This window comes from Otolemur garnettii, unplaced genomic scaffold (genome assembly GCF_000181295.1).
Source record: "Otolemur garnettii isolate 467f Iridium unplaced genomic scaffold, OtoGar3 scaffold00254, whole genome shotgun sequence".
Lineage (NCBI taxonomy): Eukaryota > Metazoa > Chordata > Mammalia > Primates > Galagidae > Otolemur > Otolemur garnettii.
The window spans coordinates 36,040-55,651 of NW_003852649.1; positions in this window are offsets into that span (position 1 = coordinate 36,040).

Consider the following 19,612-nt stretch of genomic DNA (forward strand, 5'->3'; position numbering starts at 1 on the left):
TTTTGTCTTTCCTTTCTCTTTGGTGGAGATGGTATACTGTGCCCGAACAGGCTAGCAATGAGCTGCTGACCTCAAGGGAACCACCCAATCTGGCATCTCCAGAGATTGGAAGTTTTTAAGGTTGGGTCAAAGTACCCTACTGTATACCTATATTGCTCCTACCTGCCTCTTTCTGTGCCACTCTTCTTTTTAATCAATATTCCCTTTTATTCCCCCATCTCCTTTCTCATTTTTAAAATCTTTTTCCCCTTGTTGTTCTTCAATCTTCTCATCCTTCTGCTCCTGTACTAAAGGGACTCATCAAAACCCTATGCCAGAGGCATGATAACTCAAAGAGCAAGAGGAAGTGAAAGGAAAATTAGGGTAAACAAACAAATAAAAGAAAACACTCATGAGGAAGAATCAGTAGAAAAATCCTGGCAACATGAAAAACCAGTCCAGAGTAACCCCACCAAGGTACCCTGAGGTAGCTACTGCGGAGGATTCCACCTATCAAGAATTGTTAAAAATGACAGAAAGGGAATGCAGAATGCAGATGAAAACAATGAAGGAAGTGATGGAAACAATGAAGGAAACTGGTGATAAACTGGAAAATAACCACAAAGAAATCCAAAACCAGAATCAAATAAGCGATGAATTATATGAAGAATATAGCAAGGATATAGCAGAACTGAAGGAATTGAAGCAGTCAATTAGGGAACTTAAAAATGCAATAGAAAGTATCAACAACAGATTAGACCATGCAGAAGAAAGAATCTCAGAGGTAGAGGACAAAGCTCTTGAGATACCTCGGATAGTCAAAGAGGCAGGAAAGAAGAGAGAAAAAAACAGAGCATTCACTGATGGAATTATGGGACTTTATGAAGCATTCAAACACATGAGTTATAGGTATCCCAGAAGGGGAAGAAGAATGCCCCAGGGAAATGGAAGCCATACTAGAGAATATTATAAATGAAAATTTACCAAATTTCACCAAAGATTATGACACACTTCTTTCAGAGGGATATTGGACCCCAGGTTACCTCAACTTTAACAGAGCTTCTCTAAGGCACATTGTGATGAAACTGTCCAAAGTCAAGACAAAAGAAAAGATTCTGCAAGGGGGCAGTTCCTGTGCATCAGAGGAGTAGAGCACTGGCCCTATATACTGGAGGTGTTGGGTTCAAACCCAGCCTCGGCCAAAAGCCTAAAAAAAAAAAAAATTTTTTTTCTGCAGGCTGCCAGGAGTAAGTACCAGTTGACCTACAGGGGAAAATTCCTCAGGCTGACTGCTGACTTCTCTAATGAAACTTTTCAAGCAAGAAGACAATGGTTATCTACCCTTAATCTACTTCAACAGAGCAATTTCCAGCCCAGAATTCTATATGCTACTAAGCTAAGCTTTAAAATTGACAGAGAAATCAAATTATTTACTGATACATAAACATTGAGGAAATTCTCCACAACAAGACCAGCTCTACAGGACATATTTCAATCTGTTCTACACACTGACCATCACAATGGATCAACAGCAAAGGAAGAACTCAGAAATTAAAGGACAGAACCTAACTTCCACCATGATGCAAAAGATAAAACTAAGCAATGGACTCTCACAAATAAGAAGAATAGAACACTACCACACATATCAATTATCTCAATAAATGTTAATGGCTTGAATTCCCCACTGAAGAAGCATAGATCGTTTGACTGGATTCCAAAACACAAGCCATCCATTTGCTGTCTGCAAGAAACACAACTAGCTTCAAAAGACAAATTAAAACTCTGAGTTAAGGGTTGGAAGACAATTTTTGAGGCAAGTGGAATTCAGAAGAAAAGAGGAGTCACAGTCTTATTTTCAGATACATGTGGATTTAAAGCAACTAAAGTCAAAAAAGACAAAGATGGTCACTTCATATTGGTCAAGGGTAAAATACAAGAAGATGTTTCAATTCTAAATATTTATGCAACCAACTTAAATGCTCCAAGACTCTTGAAGCAGACCTTACTCAGTCTGAGCAATATGATCTCCTATAACAGCATAATAACAGGGGACTTTAACACTCCTATTTCGGAGCTGGACAGATCCTCTAAACAGAAATTAAAAAATATATATAGAAGAGACTTAAACGAGACCCTAGAACAACTGTGCATGAGAGATGCATATAGAACACTCCATCCCAAAGATAAAGAGTATACATTCTTTTCATCGGCCCATGTAACATTCTCCAAAATTGATCATATCCTAGGACACAAAACAAACCTCAACAGAATCAAAAGAATTGCCATTTTACCTTGTATCTTCTCAGACCACAAGGCAGTAAAAGTGAAACTCAACTCTAACAAAAATGTTCAACCCAACACAAAGATGTGGAAATTAAACAACCTTCTGTTCCATGACAGTTGTGCAGGAAGAAATAAAAGAGGAAATCATTAACTTCCTTAAGCAAAACAACATTGAAGACACAAGCTACCAAAGCCTGTGGGATACTGTAAAAGAAGTTCTGAGAGGAAAATTGATCACTTTAGATGCCTACATCCAAAAAACAGAAAGAGAGCACATCAAGAAACTCACAAGCCTAAACCCACCAGAAGAAAAGAACTATCCAAAATTAAATCAAAAACTAATGAAATTGAAAACTAAAGAATCATATAGAAAATTAATGAAACAAGGAGTTGGCTTCTTGAAAAACTAAATAAAATAGATGAACCTTAGGCCAGACTAAGCTGGAGAGTGTATATGAGAGTGGTTTTAAGTTGTTAAAGGGCCGTTCAAGTAGATGGAACCAGTGGGTAGGTAGGAGACCTGCAGTGTGTCTGTGTGTGTGTACGAGTTTAGTCTCTTAAGTTCTTGAACTCATCCTAGAAAAACTGCTACATACCTCATTGCTGAATATCACTGCAGTCACCTTCGAAGTACCCCCATTAGAAGGCTATGCAGCGGCACCAGCACCTGTCCAGCCCTTCTAAGCACTTTTTCTAGGACAAGTTGGAGAACTTAATTGTCAGGCCTCATACAACAACAGCTGTGATGGCCATTCCAGAAAATGAGTTCCAAAATTGCTTTGAAGGGCGGACTAGGTGCTAGTGTCTCTGCACAACTCCCCAAGGGGACTACTTTGAAGGTGACTATAGTAATATTCAGCAAAGAGCTATGTAGCACTTTTCCTAGGACAAGTTGGGGAATTTAATTGTCCCACTTTGTATGTGTAATATCTATCTTTGCTACTAGGCAACATTGCTCCACCGACCCTCCCCTCTGAGATGCTTTATTTCTCCAGGAAACAATTGACTGCAGTGGAGCCCAGGTAACCTCAGAAAACATAAGGTTTTCTCTCTGCCCTAGGTCTTTCACTTTCTTTCATAAAATAATGCTTAACTTTCCCCTGATCTTAAAAGTAATCACTGAAAAACAAACAAACAAACAAACAAACAAACAAACAACAAGTAAGAGAAGCATAAGAAGAGAGGAGAAATTGCCCATAGTGTTGCCTTCTGGAGATAATGCTTGTGATATCTTTCAAGTAACTGTTAACCTTTGGTCTTTGATGTATATTTCAAACAGTGATACCTCATGAACTGTGTAACTGGCCCCATTCTAAAAGTTTCAAATGATTAATTCCTTTACTCTTTCCTATTGCTGGAAATGAAAGAGAAGATTCTTTCCTGTGGTTTTGTTTTTTCAATTTCTGTAATTTTATATAAAATTACATGATGCATTTCACATATCATAAATTCTCCCATGCAAGGTGTACAGATCAGTGGTTTTTACTGTGTTCCTGGAATTGTACAACTACCACCATGATTTAAGTTCAGAACATTTTCCATACTCGGGGAAGAAATTCTGTACTCATTAGCATTCCTACTCTCGCCCCTACTGAAATGGACTATTCTTATTCAAGATTTACAGAATAGGAAATGGATGTCCAGATAGGAATTTTGCTAAGGTCGCATGTCTGGTTTCGGTCAGAGCTGGGTTTTGAACACAATCAGAGGGCTCTGAGACCTGCCTAGCTGGCCACTGCACGGTACTGTCTTCTGTGCCTAGCAAGCCTGGGGTCATGCTGTCCTGCAGTCTCTTCTTTTCTCTTCACATCGTATTTCTCATGACATGAAATATTTTTCTAAGACATGACTTGAGATAGCGGCATGATTGTCCCTCTGGGCTGTGGACACATTGGGAAGGTCTAGATATTTCTCTTGCGTAGGATTATATCCTTGCTCATTCATGTTCATGGGCATTTGTGACCACTGCCTTAGCCTAAATCTTGGATATGAAACTGTAGGGACAAAGACTATAAGTATTTTAAGGACAAATCATCTCCATAAAATTGTACCAATTTATACTCTTACAAGGAGTGTTCAAGAGCTATCTGTATCCCCCACCAAATAAATATGCTTTATTTCTTAATATGTTTTAATGCTTTTTTTTCACTTTACCAAAATTATAAGTTCAGACTAATAGTATCACCTAGAACTAAGGACACTTGCTGAACATGATCTACTGATAGAAGTTATAGTCAGTTGCTCCAATTTCTTCTCACTTCTTATGAAATAGCAGTAAAATGATGAGAAGAATAGAATGAGATTCTTATAGAAGCTCTGAAATGAATCCCAGGTAACAGGCATTAAATATCAAAAGATCTCTTAAACTTAGGAACTCCGATACAAACCAGAAGTGGGATTCATTTAATTCAGGTAATTTCCTGAGGTCCCATACAACACAATTCTATTTATTTATTTATTTTTGCAGATTTTTTTTTTTTTTTTTTTTTTATGGCTTGGGCTGGGTTTGAACCCACCACCTCAGGCATATGAGGCCCGCACCCTACTCCTTTGAGCCACAGGAGCCGCCCTACAATTCTATTTTTCTCTCCTTTTTTTTTTTTAAAAAGACAGAATCTCACTTTGTCACCCCCGTTAGAGTGCCCTGGCATCACTCCTCACAGCAGCCTCTCTTAGCTCACATGATTCTCTTGCCTTAGGCTCCCAAGTAGCTAGAACTACCAGTGAGTGCCACAAAGCCTCTCTATTTTTTGTTGCAGTTGTCGTTGGTTTTTTAGCTGGCCTGGGCTGCGTTTGAACCCATCATGTTCCGTGTATGTGGCTGGCACAATAACCACTGTGTGCTATGGATGCTGAGCCTTGATCCTACAATTCTAAAAGTTTTAAAGAGAAAAAATTTTGATTCAGTAAGAGCCATATTTTTCCTCCATATTCTCTCTCACCAGGGGCTATAAAGGTCATTGGTATGCAAAGAATAAAAGCAGAGGAGGGCAGGTTTTTGCTGTGAAGATCAGAATTCATCCTCATGGAGATACCAAGAGCCATAAATACAGAGTGTCAAGGAGTGTGGCTCATTACTAGACATCAGCTCCAGCCTGGCCCCTGGGCACATTTAAGGAAGCAAACCTTGACCTCCTATGGTTGACAGAATGGAAATAAAACATGTAGATACCAGATGTGTCCTGCCTGAGAAGCAGCAGAGTGCTCTAGTGGGAGCATTTACAATCCACTCACTCATTTATTTTTATTTATTTTATTTGGGAGAGTGAGTTTCGCTCTGTCACCTGGCCTAGAGTGTCATAGCATTATCACCACAGTTTACTCCAATCTCAAACCCCTGGGCTCTCCTAGCACTCTGGGAGGCCAAGGTGGGTGGATTGCCCTGAGCTCACAGGCTGGAGTCCACCCTGAACCAGAGCAAAACACCATCTCTAAAAATAGCCAGGCGTTCTGGTGGACGCCTGTAGTCTCTGCATCTTGGGAGGCTGAGGCAAGAGAATTGCTTAAGTCTAAGAGTTGGAGGTTGCTGTGAACTATGACGCCACAGCACTCTACTGAGGGTGACAAAGTGAGATTCTGTCTCAAAAACAACAACCAAAAACTCCTGGGCTCAAGTGATCTTCTTGCCTCAGTCTTCCAAGAACCTGGGACTATAGGAGCCTACTATGGTGCCCAGCCTTCATTTATTTATTCAACGTGTATTTGCCTATTATGTGCTTTGCACAGAGTGCTGGAGCCAGACAAATCTGAGGAGACTACTCTCATCTGGGCAGGGGGGACAACGTTACCCACCTGGCATGGAATGTGGGGAGATAATGAAATAATGTACAGAAAGCCCTCAAAAAATTAATTGGAGCTATTGTCCTTATTCTTATTGGTGGTTTCTAACGAAGAGAGATGTCACTTAGTTGTTCCATGAGAACATAGCTGAAAAGTGAATTTTACAAATTTGAGTCTCCATTAAGCTCAGTTTGTATTTACCATTTGTAGCCAGCTGGGAGTAGTGACTCTCACCTGTAATCTCAGCACTGTGGGAGGCCGAGGTGGGGAGAGTGCTTGAGCTCAGGACTTTGAGACCAGACTGAGCAAGAGACCCTGTCTCTACCCCAAATACAAAAACTAGCCAGGTATTGTGGCAGGTGCCTATAGTCCTAGCTACTCTGGAGAGTGAGGAAGGAGAATCTCTTGAGCCCAGGTGTTTGAGGTTGCTGTGAGCTATGATGCTATGGCACTCTACCCAGAGTGACAGAGTGAGACTGTATCAAAAACAACAACAACAACAAACAATTTTGATTAACTGTTTCTTCATCATTTGAGCTGCTTTCTGAGCTTTTCCCCTTCTTAAAAATGGAAAGCCCTGGGGCAGTTAGTGGCAAAAGTTTCTACTTTGGGTATTAGGCTGGGAAAGGAAAGCTGTCAGGGAAAGAGAATCAGATGAAAGAAGGAAAGGAAAGAGGTAAATAGGGAGTGGATGGGTTTTGACTTCTTGGGTCCAGTCATCAAGATCTTTGGATGTACTCTGATTCTTGTAACTCTCCTGGAATCCTTCCCTAAGAAGTCTTCCTTTTCATTCCAGCCAGCTGGACTGGGCTTCTCTGGCTTGTGGTTGGGACTAGATTTCAGAGCCCTGCTTTTTTCTGATGTAGCTCCCCAACCCAAGGAGAAGCAACCGTTAGTATTAGCACCACTGAAAATAAAATCTTTTATTGTCCATTGAGAGATTAGGGCTTTGCAGAACACCAAAGAACTCATATCAACTCCTCTCGGTGAGAATTCCCTGGAGAAGTGTTTGAGTTTGTGTTTGGGGTGGGCTTGGCTGCTTTCTGGAGCAGGGCCAGCATTCATATTGCAGAAGCTAGGCCAACCCTATTGTTGGCCCGATCATAAACGCTGAAATATAGCCTAAGGAAAACATCTCCCAAGATCCAGGTGTTTGAGTTGAACATGGTGTCTGGGAAACTGTCGAAGGTGCTGACACAGGTGTTGAATGCCACCTGGAGAAGATGACAGAAAGACACAGTGGTCAGCCTGAGTCATTGCCTGCCATCGTCTTCCATACCCAGACCTGGTGGTGTCTCAGCTTGGTCTCTCCTCTCTGTCCCCTGCAGCTGCTTGTCCAGGACCCAGGACTGCCATGGTCTCTCCATCTGACCCTGTTTGCTCCTTCCTTCCCCTCTTTCCTTCCCTCATTCTTAGTGACTGAGCTCCAAGACGCCTACCCCTGCCTTCCTGGACCCAGGCTTTGACTCCTTAACCACTCCAGGCTGGGGTGGATGACTTTCCTTGGTGATTCCATGGTACCAGCAGTACCCCACAACCCCCTGTCTGACCATGTTACCCTGTCTGTGGTGTTGTCTACCCAGCTCCCTGGGGTGCCCTTTGAGATCAGCTGGGTCTAGACCTGCCCCCAATCCAAGCAGGCCTCCTCCTACCTCTACAGGGCTACAGATCAGGGTTGTTTACATCCCCTTTCTAACCCACCCAGCCTCCCCTGCTCTCCTATGGGCCTCAAATACATGCCAGATGCTGTGTGGGGCCTGCACATCCTTCTTCATGTCAACATCCCAAGCACCCCATGAAGGGAGAAGCTGTTCCTCTGCTTTGCAGAGGAGGGAACAGGCTTAGCAAGGTGAAGTTGTAACCTGGGACTAGGGTGATCACATCATTTAACATCCAAACTAGCACAATTTGGAGAAGGGAAAGGAGTATTGTTAGTAATCATGGTAGGACAACTTGGTGGGACTGTCCCCAGCAACTCTGCCTGTCACTATTCCTTTGGCCCATTTCAAGGATGCTAAAGGCAAATTTCTGTGTTCATCTTTTACAATGGCCTGGTTGAACTGAAGTTCCATGGGGCAGAGGCTGTATGATGTTCCTCCCTCTTCCAGGCACCGTGCGGTGATTATTGCTTAACCTCTACCACAGACTGTGGGGGTCCCAGACTGCCTCTTGCTATGCAGGTGTTTGTTTTGGAGTAGGCACCTGCCACCCAGGTAGGCTCGACAGTGGCTGAGATGGCACAGCTTGGCCTCTGGGGACATTGTCCCACAAGTCCCCTGATGTGAGGACCAGCCTTATAGCTGGGCTCCTCACCTTCCGGATGTAGCTTCTGGCTGGCACTGGGTAGTTGACGCCACCAATGACAAAGACAATGTCAGGCAGGTGGGTGGTGGTGTTACAGTCGATGACATACTGTTGGAGAAAGGGGAGAGAAGGTTGGCTCATCTGGTTCTTCAGTGCATGGAGGCCCCAGATGACCTCTGGCAAGACCCTTTACCTTGCCATTGAAGGATTGGTGGGCATGGATGACATTCTGGATGTTCAGGACACATGCATTTGGGCCATTCACCACTGAGCTCCCAGTATCAAGAATGGCCTGGCAACCATCATGACAAGCAATAATGGTCCCATTCATGGAGATGCTGGGGGTGAGACAGGCAAAGCAGATTTCCCATCACTCTTCAGCCTCCCTCATTCCGTCCCCAACTTGCTGTCTCGCATCCCCCTCTCTGTTTCCCTTTGCAATGGGCACACTGACCTTCTGTGACTTCCTTTCAGTTCTTGAATGCTCCAACCTGTTTCTTGCCTCAGGGCCTTTGCACATGCTGGCCTCTCTTTCTAGAACTGTCCCCATGGCCTCTGTCTGTCTAATTTCTACTCAACTTCCATGTTCCAGCTTAACTGTCACTTTTCCAGGGAGTAGACCCGGCTCCTCTCTTGGCCGACCTCCTCATTCTCTTGCTTGTTTCTAGCAGGCATGGAAGTGAGAATTCACTATTTCTGGGGCTCACTGGGCCATATCTGCCTGCCCTCCAGGATGGTGTGGACTGTGAGAGCAGGTTGTGTCCTCAGTGCCTCCCTCAGGTGCCCAGCACACAGTGGGTGCTCAATACTTGTTTGTACCCCTCATTTTATGATTTGTGAGTTAATGTACCTTAAGTTAGCATATACTTCCACCCTGAATTGTGTAACCCCTCATGATATACCCCATCTTATGATGATGAAGTAATGTGTTTGTGAAGTTTTACCCTTACCTTGTGACCCCTGAGTTGTATTGAGTTCTAAGTGCAATTATTTGGCTTCTGTATTATGCTAGCTTGCTGAATACGCATGGCTATGCAGAATAATGGTATAAAAGAATTTCTCACCCACTATTCGAAGCTATTTGTTGTCCCACCACAACAGCCCCCTGTAGGTACACCTGCAGGTGTATTAAAGCCCTAATAAATTTCTATTAATTAATTACATCTGAAGTGGGGTCCATCCTTTTCTTGCATCTGCCGTTTTATTTTAGGTGACCAACTTCTGAGTGTGCCTGGGACTTCCTCTATTCTCTAACTGACAGTCTTGTGTCCTAAAAGCTCCTTTGGTCCTAGATAAACCAGGACATTTGGACACTTACTATGCCCCTGTTCAGCCTGGTGGGCTTCTCCCTGAACTGTGTGCTACACTTTAGGGTCACCAGACCATGCTGCCTGCCCACACTGAACCATGGCCAGGCGTCCCCATACCACACTGCCTCTTCCCAGGGATCCCAGCTACCTGCCATGTGGGTCTGTCCCTGCTCCTTCTCTCAGCCCGAGACTCAGGCCTGCTCTGGCTTCTCTCATCAAGACCCTGGTGAGGAGGCCTGGAGGGATGAGGGACCACAGGTGCACTGTGTGTGTGTCTGTGTGGTGTTTCTGTGTGTGGGTGTGGCTGTGTGTGCATGACTTGTCACTTCATGAGGTTGTATGTGTCTGTGACTGTGTGTGCACTGTGTCTGTGCATGCATAAATATGCGTACGTGTGTGTAGCATCGCTCAGAGCAGGAATCAGAAGGGAGGGCTTACCTGTCCAGGGCTACCTGCCAGTATTGTTGTTTGGTCAGTGGCACCCATCTAAGTTCCCCGGAGTAGTAGGAGTGGTCCACTCCACCAAGCATCAGCATACTGTCTCCCTTTCCCCCGCTAGAGGAGAGGAAGAGGAAAGGGCTCATTGCCATGAACGATGGGCAGCATTCTTCACCAGGCGCTGTCTAAGGGTTTGCTGTCATTGCTCACTCAATCTGCAGCCCCATGTAGCCTAGGAAGCAGGCACTACTACAATCTCCATTTAATGGATGTGGAAGTTGAGACAAAGAGGGTTGAATACCTGTCCACAGCTGGCCACATGGCAAAGAAGTAGCAAAGCTGAGATTTGAATCTGGACAAACTGGCTTCTGAGCTGGGCTCCGACCACCCTAGTCTTCGAAAAAGGGCCAGGTCCCCTCCAGCAATCAGAGCGGATTCTGATGCAGCCAGAGGGTCTATGGCCAGGGACAGCTGACCTCTACCTTGTCCAGTCTGTCATTTTCGAGTAAAACCAAGCCCCAATGGGTTCTAAAGGCTGCGTGTTCAGGCTGACACAGGACTGGCCCCTTGTGACCCAAGGAGCTCTGTGCCTAGAAGAGCCCCTGTGCCTCTGCTAACAGATCCTTTTGCAGGGATTTTTTAGAGTCTCAAAACTCCTGGGCTCAAGCGATACTCCTATTTTGGCCTTCAGAGGAGCTTGAAGTACAGGTGCCTGCCACAATGCCCAGCTAGTTTTTCTGTTGTTAGTACCATGGGGCTTTCGCTCCTGCTGAGGCTGGTCTCAAACTCCTGAGTTCAAGCGATCCACCCACCTCTGCCTCCCAGAATCCTAGGATTACAGGTGTGAGCCACAATGCCTGGCCTGTTTCACAGTTATTAATACCTTTTAAACAAGGGTCCCCAGATTTTCATTTGCACTGGCCCCTGCACATTATATGGCTAGTCCTGGGCTCACAGTAAAATCTTAGTGAGGGAGGAACATCCCTGCAGACTCCTCTCCTCCCAAGTTCAGTCCATCAGCAAATCCTATTCCCTCTGCCTGTAGCCTCTATCCTGACTCCCTGCTGCTCTCCCCTGGGCCTGGCAGCCACCCCTTTTCCGGCCTCCCAACCTACATTCCAGTTCACTCATCCTCCTACCAGTGGGTGTCCAGAGTGAGTTGTCAAAATGGAAGTCAGATGAAGTCTCTTTCCTGCTTAGTCTCTTGCCACAGGCCTCTGTTCCCACTTAGGACAAAGCCCCAGGGAAGCCTCATCCATCCCCTCTGCCCCCAGGACTCCAGCCATGCTGGGTCCCCATAGGTCCCCCTGCCTGGGCTCTTCATGCTCGCTTCTTCTCTAGGCCTTGGCACTCAACCCTTCCTTGGGCCTGGCTCTCAGCATCTCGATCCTGACTCTTTCCCATGGCAGAGGTCTCAGCGCACAGTGGCCATTCCCCACCGCCCAGCTTAGAACGCACCCTCATCCCTGTCCATTCTATCAGCCTGACTCATTGCTTTCTTAGAACCAGTTACTGTCTGGAGTCATCCTTTTCCTTTATTTATTTAGTTACTTCCTGTCTGCTTCACATGTACAGAGCAGTCCCCAACACGTAGCAGGTGCCAATTATCTCCCTCAATTGGGTACAGGTGATCCTGAAGCTTAGTGAGTTCAATAACCTGCTTGGGTTCAGGTGATGGAGCCAGGGTGTGAATCTAGGTCCCCTGAGCTACAGCCTCAACCACCAGATTCTCTTGCCCCCTGCATGGCTCTATGGGGTCAACCACTGCTCTGGTGGAAAATATGGTCTGTCAACAGGGTCCCTCTTTTTTCTGTGCTCCACCATTCTCCCCTATTCCCTACCAGACCCTAAGGCAGAGAGCTCAGTACAGGAAACTTACTGATGGATTAAAACCAGCCTTGAGGGTAGTCCTGAGGGCTGAGTTCAATCCTACCACTACCAGTTCCTGACTGTGCAACCCTGTGCAGTGCCCCTCTCTGAGCCTGTTTTATCCTCTATTGAATGAAGGGACTAGACTGGAGGCGTCAGCAAACTTTTTCTGTAAAGGGTAGGTTGTTACTCTTTTAGAATTTGTGGGCCTAACATCTGTCACACTGCTCAACACTGCCACAGCATGCAAAAGTGGCCACGGACGACACCTGAACATGGTCGTAGTCTAATAATACTTTATTTACAAAAACAGAGGATGGGCCAGATTTGCCCCCCTGACTATTGTTGGCTAAATCCTGGACTAGACAGTCTGTAAGGAAACTTCTAGATCAGATAGTCTTTAATTTTTCATGCAACAAAAAGTTTCTTATGGTAAGTTAGAGAAAGGGATTGTCTAGCCCACACTTACTTGGACAAGTAGAAGGCAAAGAGGTTCTCAGAAATGCGGCCTTTCTTCCAAATATTGTCAAAGACAGGGGTGCCTCCAGCCTGGCCAAGGTCAGGGTAAGCCAGTCCCAGAATGCCATCAAATTCTGTAAAGAACCTAAACACACTGTCCTCCTGGGTGCTTAGGACAAATGTCTGGCTGATGTCCTCAAGGTCCCCGATCTGTGGGAGAAAAGGATGTTCCTGTGTAAGGGTTTGGGAAGTAGGGCCAGGGCTAGGCTATGGGGAGTCAGGGGCAGGAAGTGGGTGAGGAGATTCCACCAGCACCACGGAGGGAACTGAAGCAACTGTGGCTGGGGCTGCACCTCAGATGGTCATGATAGGCGAGAATGAGAGAGTGGGTTCCGTGGGCTGTGCTGTGGGATGTAACCAGTGCCTGCACCTTTCTCCTGCCACCTGAGATTAGTCAGATAGGCTCTGACCCTTTTCCCAGTCTCAGGGAGACTGAGACTCCGAGTGTGACCAAATGGTACCCATTTGAGGACAAATGGGTAGAAAATAGGGTCATTTTTTTGGTACCAACATGATCTGATGACAGAGTGGCCTTTTCTGCATCCCCTTGGGGACATAGTTGCCCATACCACATAGCCAGTAGGTTTCTTATGAAAATTCTGCCTGGAAAGCAGTCTTTTCTCTCTCTCTCTCTCTCTCTCTCTCTCTGCATACACATTACATGTAGTGAGGCACTTTGCAGGAGGGAGTCCCTATTTTTTCTTGGATCTCAAAGTCCTCCAAGGCCTGCAAAGGTAACAAGCCTTTTATCCGTCAGGATGCTCCTGAATCTATGGGCACCTCCTTTCCCTGCCTAGCCTGAGGCCCCAGGCATATTCACCCCCTCCTGAAAGTGTCCCACTCCTGCCTGGATCCTGATTCACATCTTAGGTTTGTTCTTGCCAGCTGTGTGACCCAGTCTTGGTCAAGGTCCTTACTATCTTTGTTCTGTGCTCTGTAAAATGTAGATATGAATAGTGCCTGCCACTAATAGTGTCTTGTGAGATTTAAACAAGTTATTATAACCAAAGGGCCAGCACAGTGACTGACACAGTGTGAAAGAATAAAAGTGGACAATTCTTACAGGACAGCTCTGCCCCTGTTCCCAGCAAAGTCAGCCTCATGCTAACTTTGGCCAAGTCTCTGCAGCAGCTGCTTCCACCCTCTACCTTGGCTGGCCCTCCTGAGTAGTCTGCATGCTGGCAGGGGCACTACCTCCCCAGGACACAGCCCTACAGGGGCCAGCCACTGGCAGACTTTGGGAAAGACAGTATTCCTTGCACAGCATGGGCTTGTGAATAGTGTGAGCAGCCCTGCCCCCACCTCTGGTTTCTATGTTACCTTAACAGTGTCACTGACAACAATTCCCATTATGTCTCCAGAGCCATAGTTGAGTTTAACAGTGCGGAGGTTGCCAGGGGGCAATTTGAATGTGGACGAATTCTGAGGGTTGAAGCGTCTGTGTTTATCTGCAAGCACCAGGGGAGGACATCCGTCAGGTCTGCTGAGGACTGAGGAGGCAGTGGTAGGAGGACATGAGACAGGGTGCAGGGGACACACTCACCACAGGACTCAGAGTAGCAAAAGATGGAGGGCACCCACAAGTCAGCAGAGCCTGTGTCAAAGACAACTTTGAACTTCTGAGGGGGTGTTCCAATGGAGATGAGTCCAACATAGGCCAGCTGCCAAAGCAAGGAAGGGGTGGTTAGGGCAGGCCTGGCCAGGCCCTGATTCCAAGAGTACTGGCCTTCATTGGGTGTCCTCATGTTTCCCAAAATTACTTACCACGGCTCTACCTTGCAGCCCTTGCTCAAGCTAATGCCTTCATTTGAGAATCCCTCCAGGCTTCCCTAAAGCTATCCACATCCTTCCCATCCTCAAAGGCCCAGCCTGGGTGCCTCTTCCTCCAGGCAGCCCTCCTAAGTTACCCACAAGTCACTATGAGCCTTCTTTCCTCTAAACAGATCACACAGTGTCAGTACCCACCAGTTGGTACTTTTATCTGAGATTTATTTACCCTTTGCCTATTTCTCTGGCTGCACTACAGGTTCTTGAAGATGAGATGGAGCCTCTGGTAAGCAGTAACAATGACTATATTGTTAATTCATCATGGCGTCCCACACCACAGTGCTCAATAGCTTTTTCGTGATATGATTCTTAGGGCTGAAGAGGCTTCCCTAAGTAGGGCCTCAAACTTGATTTGCACTTGGCTTTGTTGTCATTTGATCAGGCATGGCTTACCCTTCAATGCAGCTCTATTAGACAAGTGCTGCTATGGTTCACAGGTGCCAAATGACATATCATTGGCACAGGAATTGACGTTTACATGGTATCTGGTTATTGTTGGGCCCAATCACTGTAGAACAACAACCAAGTGTAGGAGAGAGTTTTTTTCTGGGAGTGGGCCCCTGGCTACACTGTTTCTGCTTGTAGGAGCCCAGCCCTAACAACCCTCTGGCTCATGCCCCAGGCAGAGCCCCAGTGCTTATCAGGAGGCCCAGGAGCGTACTCCAGAGCTCCATCCTCCCAGCATACTCACATCCAAGAAGTTACTCAGGGATTCATAAGTCACATTCTTCTTCTGATCTTTACTAAGAAACTTGACCGGACTGTAAGGGTACTTTTCAAGGTATTCTTTCAGCATGCCATTTTCCTGGAGGTTTTCTCGCATAGATTTGACCTTCATCAGAGGGACCCTTTAACAGAGCATGGGAAGAGAAACAAATAAGAGACAGCAGTCTGATGCCCCTTGCTACAATGTGACTGTCACCCTCTGCTTTATAAGTGTGCTGTGCATTTTCTGAACATTTTAATGAGTGTTATCATATTCTTGTGACATAATATCCAACACAATGAAAACCATGGCAGGAGATCTAAGTGATCTGAGTTTGAATCCAGGTTCTCTTTTATAATTTAAGGCAAGTCATATGACTTTTCTGAGCCTCAGTTTCCCTATCTGTAAAAATGGTGGAATAATAATGCTCCTCTTCACATAGAATGATTGGGGGTTCTCAGTGAGGTGGCAGAGGTGATGCACCTGCCCTATATTAATAGTTGGTCTTAATGGTGATGGCTATTCCCATGGCTATTGTCATCTCAATGGTTCTTTCTTGAGGCAGCCCTAGAAGGGAGATAGAGTGGGGATCATTATCCTTTCATTATAAGGGAAGGAGGAATTTGCAGAGCAGTAGCTTGTGACTTGGTTGTGGTCACACTGCTTGTTAGTGGCAAACCTGGGTCTAGATGTAGCTCTCCTGATCTCTCTGGGGCTCAATCAGAAGAGAGGGCCGAGAGAGGAAGCCAGGATGCGATAAAAATCAAAGATGCTGAGGTGGGTAATAAATGAGGGAAATGAAGTGGGTAGAGAAAGAAGAATGAGTTGAAGCAAGAAAGAAACAGAGTTCTCCATACACAGAGACACCAAAAGGGGTGAAGAAATAAAGGAGAGAGATGTGGAGGTACAGATGGAATCACAGAGACACATATACAAGGAAACAGAGGGAGCAGAGAGAAGACCTAGAAAATTATGCAGAAGAAACACTGTTTCTAGATGGGCCCACATCTCCGGTTGCACTGGTTGTGCACTGAACAATTCTGGGAAGTGCCATTCACATAGCTTATGATGTGATTGGCGCCCCTGTTGGAGTATAACGCCTCAGACTTTCCCCAGACCTCTGGGTCCCACATGCACTTGGCAAACTGCTCATCAATCAATGGAGACGTGAACTTCATGAGTGTCAGAGAATGACTCTGTTTCCTTTTTAATTCCTGCACTGGAAGGAAAATAAGGGTGAGAGAATAAGAGGGCAAGAAAGAGAGCTGATGTCTCTTCTCCATAACTTACCTGACCAAGCATTCTGAGAGAGTCACCAGCCCGAGGACCACAAGCCACTTCATGCTCCCTTTCTGGGTTTAAAGCACTCAAGAATGAGCAAGTTCTAAGTATACAGTGGCTGTCAAGAGTTGCTCATTTTAAATATGCTCCAACCTGCCCTAATTACCCCCTTTGGGGCCACTCTGCTTGGTAAATAATAGAAGCCTTCCTGATAAGGTCTTTTCCCCCATCAATGTTTGTGAGTAGGGACTTAAAAGATTCTCAGAAAACAGAGATTTCTATTGCAATGCCTTCCTTGGGGCTTGGGGAAAAGACAAAATCAAATCACTGAAAAGGCTTTCTCGAGGCAGCCCTAGAAGGGAGACTCTTGCTATCTTGGAGACAAAGGCACTGGGAATAGTGTGGTCAAAGTAAGTGACTTGTTTGACAACCATGACATTATGCAGCCTTTTCAGCAAGCCCATTGAGTTATGCATCCCTGTCCTCATTTGAGAGGAGAATGCTAGGAGGAAGAGAAGTCAAATTTCAGAGAGAAATGTTGGGAGCACCCCACTGACAGAAGTGGCTTTACGTGGTGGGATGGCATAGGGTGGGGGCATCTGATGCCAACCTAGGCTCAGCTGTATGACAATTGTACAATTTTAATATTGGAAGAAATGTGATATATGCCTCCCGCAGATACTATTTTCATCGAATAAGCATTTATTGAGGACCCACTGTGCTCTAGAGCCTGGGCTAGTTACTGTGAAATCAAAGTTGAGTAAGACACAGTAGCCTTTGTTTTCAGGGAGCTTGCAGTGTGGGGCCAGGGTCACAACTCAAGGAGCAGGAGGCAGAAGGAATGAGTGGAAGTGCTTGTGGGTCTTATGGGCATGGGCAGTACCATCCCCCGGCCCCCACCGGGGACTAGTCTCTTCTCTGGTCTACCAGTGGCTGGCATGCTAGAAGGCAAGTTGTGATGTGATGGTTGGTTGACCAAGTTCTCAAGAGAAGGGAGCAGATTCAAATTGTGTTTCTCTTACTATATACCCTCAGAACAAGCTTCTGATGCCGGTTGAGTGGGCATTTTCTCCCCCACCAGTAAGCTGGCAATCAGGTTTGTAGCAGGCACACGAGGTGGGTGTCCTCTGGTTCAATTTTTCTTCTTCTTTTTTTTTTTTTGAGACAGAGTGTGACTACGTCTCCCTTGGTAGAGTGACTTAGCATTATAGCTCACAACAACCTCAAGCTCTTGGGCTCAAGTTATTCTCTTGCCTCAGTCTACCAAGTAATTGGGACTACAGGTGCCCACCTCAATGCCTGGTTGTTTTTAGAGACGGAGTCTCACTCTGGCTCAGGCTGGTCTCAAACTCACAAGCTCAGGCAATCCACTCACGTCAGACTCCCAGAGTGCTGGGATTATAGGTGTGAGCCGCTCCTTCAGTAGCCTCTGGTTCAATTCTGACACTGCCTTCCTGGATATAGCATGAGATCCCACAAGTTGAAGGCTCATTTCTGTAAGAGTGGCCCCCACTTCCCACACCAATTGCCAGTCTCAGGTTGTTTTACCTGTGCTTCTGACTATAAATTCTGGCTATAAAATACAGATCCTATGAGTCGATCTTTGGATTCAATTGATTTGCTAGAATGGGTCACTTGACCAATGGAAACACTTTTGTTTACCTGTCTACTCTGTAGGGTATTACAAAGGATAGAGGTGAAGATTGCACAGGTATGCGGGAGGGGTGTGGAGCTTCCATACCTGCCCGAGCAGCCTTCCTCTTAGATGGAAGCCCCCGCTCCCCATCCTCTTAGACCTTTTATGGAAACTTGACTGGATAGATGTGACTGAGGCACTGGCCACTATCGAGAGAGGGGAATTTCAGAGCCTGCCTGTGCAGATCCCACGGTCTCTCTGTGCATTTCTTGAGAGGTCCATGAGACAGGACCTCTTTGGAAATGGGAGTTTTGTGGCCTCCAATCAGATAAGGTAGAGATCAGAGAATTTCTCTCTGCTGGGATGACTTGAGTATGTTTCTAGTTTCCAAGACCTGCCTTGGGGCAAAGAAGGAGGAGCAGGTGAAAGGAGGGCAGGAGAATGTGGTCAGAGGGAGAGAATTCTCTTTCCTGAGGCTGCTCCTGAGGCCTAAAGCACCCCAACATCATATGCTCTGGAGCTGTGCTCTGGAGTTTTTCAAAGACCACACTGCCATACACGCTGAATTTATAGCAGAGTCCTTTTATTGAAGAGCCAGCCAGTGACTGCATCAGTGTCTTAACATTGGGTTGCTGAGTCCTTAAGGGGTCGGGTTTATAAGGCCTGGTCTGCATCCTGGTTGGTATGCAGGCTGCCCAGGTGCATCTGGGTAGGATAGTAAGCAAGCCTTGTACAGAAGAATTATGCAGTTGTTAGCTATACCTCATACATCTTTGTTTCATAGCCTAGGCCTGACATTTTTCTGATTTAGCCTAGGCCCGACATTTTTCTGCTTTAGCCTAGGCCCACCAGGTCTAACAAAACGACTGGGCTGTGGGAATTACAATTTGTGTTAATCAGCCAATCTATGTATCTATCTAAATATCATAGGAAATGAGAAGTTTGTTATTTGCGTGAAATCTCTGATCTTTAAAAGTTGGCAGCAAATTAGTTTGTTTTTCTGAGAAATACGGTATGGGTCACACCTTAAATATCTGCGGGCTCAATTCATCTGGCCTAGTGGTGGGAGTAGCATCGGGGCTGGGAAAGTGTTATTACACTTGGTTATGTGAATAAGTGACTGAGTTTATCCTAACCAAATCAATTTTCTTTCCATTTGTAAAGAAAGACCACTAGGGTCAGATAAACTGAAGAACTCACTGAGAACTTTACTTCATGAGCACCTGTTGTAATTCCCCTAATTACCAGGCCAGGGAAACAGTGTTTTTTTCTTTTTTTTCCTGGCAAACCAAAAGTATAAAGGATATATAATTCTTTTTTAAGTGTCTTCTCCCTCAAAGAAGACAGAAAAGGACCATCCAGAGCCTCTGCTCAGCCTGAGATGAGCAAGGTGAGCTCTTTATACTGGAATTATTCCAGTGGAAGTAAAGTAAATGGAATTTTTATGACTCCTTCCAGACTCCCAGGGGCCCAGGGTTCTCATGTGAGATTTGGATTCAGTTCAGGTTTATCCTGAGTAGAACCATGTGGAGGCTGACCTGATACCCAGGCTTGGGTGGTAGATGGGGTGGTAAAATCTTATTCCTTACTTTTGCATATTCGTAATTCTACTTTACCACTATGGAGGGAATTGGACAACATCTAGAAAATTACACACACATACTTGCACTTTTTTTTTTT